At 49.4% G+C, this 3,517-nt stretch overlaps 1 non-coding gene across 1 annotated transcript; it reads left to right on the top strand.

Annotated features, from left to right (window-relative positions):
• The first annotated feature begins 797 nt into the window (after positions 1-797).
• On the top strand, positions 798-869 carry TRNAW-CCA. The gene has a single exon. It is a non-coding gene; the product is annotated as a tRNA-Trp (tRNA).
• The last annotated feature ends 2,648 nt before the right edge of the window (positions 870-3,517 follow it).

Below are 3,517 nucleotides of genomic sequence, written 5' to 3'. Positions count from 1 at the left end.
GAAGCCTGTACAATGCCCAGGGCAGGACGCCTGCCGTCACATGGCTCCTGAGTCCAGAATTTCCCTGGAGTCAGGTCCTCTCTGTTCACTCAGCGCCATCAGTGAACAGAGCGCAGCTACGAAAATCCCCTTACCCACGGTCACACTGCACATCCCATCCATGAAGCATTACTCTACCCTCCACTACCCGTTGCTCTTTAACCCAAGAGATCACATCAGGTGGCGACATGTACAGAGCCTGGTGTCCGCAGGTGCTCGACACTCCTGACCCTAGTTTTTTGTTTGCTTTCCTATCTGATGAGGTTTCTACAATGAATGAGTGTGTGTGTGTGTGTGTGTTTAAGCAAAAAGTAAAAAAACTTCTAAGTGCTCCTTTTGGAAAGTGGAAGTAGTCTTTCTTCATAGGCGTTACCGGGGTGCAAATCCCCATGTTGCTTGTGTGCTGAGAACTTGGATCCCAGACGCCCCCACTCCTGCCTTCCCTGGGAGCTGCAACTGACGTTTTCCAGACGCTTCCCATACCTCGCTCCCTAAAAGCCCTGGGGAGGAGGGTTTCCCGAATCCCGAGAGCGAGTACCCTCCCGCGCGCTGAGCTCCCTGCTTGCTTCATTCACATTTATATTTTGCTTTGAATAGCCCCGTTTTAGGAGGGTCAAAGAGCTCAGAGTCAATTCCAAGTCAGAATACAGGCGGCGTAAAAAAAAAAAAAAAAAAAAAAAAAAAAATTACTAAACGCTGCACCTGACACCTGCTGCGATGGACGTCGTTTAAACGACAACAAAGGAGCCAGCTTACAGGACCTCGTGGCGCAACGGTAGCGCGTCTGACTCCAGATCAGAAGGTTGCGTGTTCGAATCACGTCGGGGTCACGCCTGCGGCTTTTGTGTTTAGACCTTTCTGTTCGTATCCTTATCAGGATTATGCTTCAGATAGGATATTAAAAAAGAGGGCACGAGGTGATTTTGTTAGCAAGTTTTTTGCTTTTTAAAAAATTGGGTCGGTAGACGGACATGGCACAATATCCCTGGTCGATATTTGTGTGACCTTGAGGGAGATGTCGGTTTCCCAATTCTCCTCCACCCCCACCCCCCGGTTTGCGCTTACTGTTCAAAGGCCCTTGAGCAGGGGCGACTGGGTGGCAGAGTCGGTTTCAGGTGAGGTCACGATCTCGAGGTCCTGGAATCGAGTTCCGCGTGGGGTTCCGAGCTCAGCGTGGAGTCATTCTCTCCCTCCCTCTCTGCCCTCCCGCTCATGCTGTCTCTCTCTTTAAAATAAATAAATAAAATCTTAAAAAAAAAAAAAAGGCCCCTGAACATTACGGTTAAAGAAAATACTGTGAGCTTGATTAAAAATTTATTATGTCAAGGATGCCATTCTTGAACTTTCTGAAAGCGGAAATTACCCTGGCATTTACCACTTTTTAATTTAGGATTCTTTTTTTTTTTTTTTCTAGTAGGCTCCAGGCCCAGTGTGGGGCTTGAATTCACGACCCCGAGATCAAGAGTCAAGTGCAGGGACTGAGCCAGGCATGCGCCCCAATTTAGGATTCATTTAAATGCATCCCTCCAATAGGGATTTGAAACAATCCAGTTTCAGACACACTAGTTACCCTGACCTGAGAGCGAGGGTAAACACAGGCCAGCAGAAATGGAGACGTGGTGGATTTACCAGGATTAAGTTTTCATTGCATCAGCCTCACTCGCCCTTCAGTTTAAAAGTCTGTCCCTTGGGGCGCCTGGGTGGCTCAGTGGGTTAAAGCCTCTGCCTTTCACTCGGGTCGTGATCCCAGGGTCCTGGGATCGACCCCCGCATCGGGCTCTCTGCTTGGCGGGTAGCCTGCTTCCTCCTCCTCTCTCTGCCTGCCTCTCTCCCTACTTGTGATCTCTATCTGTCAAATAAATAAATAAAATCTTTAAAAAAAAAAAAAAAGTCTGTCCCTTATTGGGGAGGGTATGTGCTACGGTGAGGGAAAAAAAAAAGTTTGTCCTTGGCTGAGCTTAAAAAAAAAAAAAAAAAAAAAAAAAGCAAGCATCCTCTACAGACGTATTTTTTTAAAAAAGATTTTATTTTTTTTAAGATTTTATTTATTTATTTGACAGAGAGAGATCACAAGTAGACAGAGAGGCAGGCAGAGAGAGAGAGAGAGGGAAGCAGTCTCCCCGCTTAGCAGAGAGCCCGATGCAGGACTGGATCCCAGGACCCTGAGATCATGACCTGAGCCGAAGGCAGCGGCTTAACCCACTGAGCCACCTAGGCGCCCCTTATTTATTTATTTATTTGACAGAGATCACAAATAGGCAGAGAGTCAGAGAGAGAAAGGGAAGCAGGCCCCCCGCGAAGCAGAGAGCCCGGAGGGGGGGGGTGCTCTGCGCTCTCTGCTCGGCGGGAGGGGGGGGGCGGGGCTCGATTCCAGGACCCCGGATCACAACTCGAGCTGAAGGCAGAGGCTTTAACCCACTGAGCCACCCAGGGAACCACCGAGGCACCCCCAATATTTTTCTTTTTTTAAAGAGCACTGTCTACACCCAACGTGAGGCTTGATCTGATGATCCAGAGGTCAAGAGTCCCAGACCTATCCACCCAGCCAGCCAGTCCCCCTGTAGTCGTGCTTTTTAAAGATCTCAGTGATTGATGAAATCCTGGAATCGACAGCATAGCACCTGCTTTGAGGCCAAAGAGATGTGAAGGTGCAACTGTGTTACTGTGGGGTCACGGTCACAAGCTCCAGATCCTTCTTGTGTGTTTAACATAGGGTCATTACTTCACTTTTCAGTTTCGCAGTTCAACGTTGGCTATCCAGGCTACCAGAAGGTTTGGGATTCTCTGAGTTTGGGAATTCTCTGGGCTTCCGGTCCTTTCGTTAGGAGATGTACCAAGTAAGGTGAAACAGTTGGTAAACAGGAGGGGAGGATGCCTCCGGGAAATACTTTTCTTCACCATTCAGAAACATCCCGCCCCTCCCAGGAGATTTTGAGGGGTGGGGAGTCCTTCCCCGCAGCGCTGCTGGTCCTGCCTCTTCTGCAGGATTTCAGGTTCCAGCACATCCAAGAACAGATTTTACTCAGAAGGAATGTGAGGTGGGAGGGGGAAGAGTTCTTTTGATAGACGAGCGTCGTCAGAACTGGCCGGCGATGCCGGGGGAAACTTTACCTACCCAGGAAATGCGGCAGGGAGCAGACACAAGGAAACGCTGCTGAAAGCAGTTTTCTGCTTCGTTTTCTCAGGAGCGCATCTGGGAGCCTGCCGGGATCTTAGCTGGAGCCAGAGTCCTACTTGGAGGATACAGACTTGACCTGGGGACCTGATCTGTGGTCTCCCTCCCTCCCTATGTTCACATTCCTAGAAGGGACCTGCAGGATTGACTCCCCAAGCCATCCTCCCAGAGATGGACTGGTCGAGCTTGACCATCCCTCCTTTTCCTAAGTTCTGGAGCCTAGCCCAGACCATCCTGGGCCTTCCGTAAAGACAAACTTGAGCTCTGCTATGGAAATCTGGATTTTGGACAGGTTGCTTCACT

This window comes from Meles meles, chromosome 21 (genome assembly GCF_922984935.1).
Source record: "Meles meles chromosome 21, mMelMel3.1 paternal haplotype, whole genome shotgun sequence".
Taxonomy (NCBI): Eukaryota; Metazoa; Chordata; class Mammalia; order Carnivora; family Mustelidae; genus Meles; species Meles meles.
Note: the sequence above shows the minus strand (reverse complement) of the source record. Positions and strands in the feature narration are given on the sequence as shown.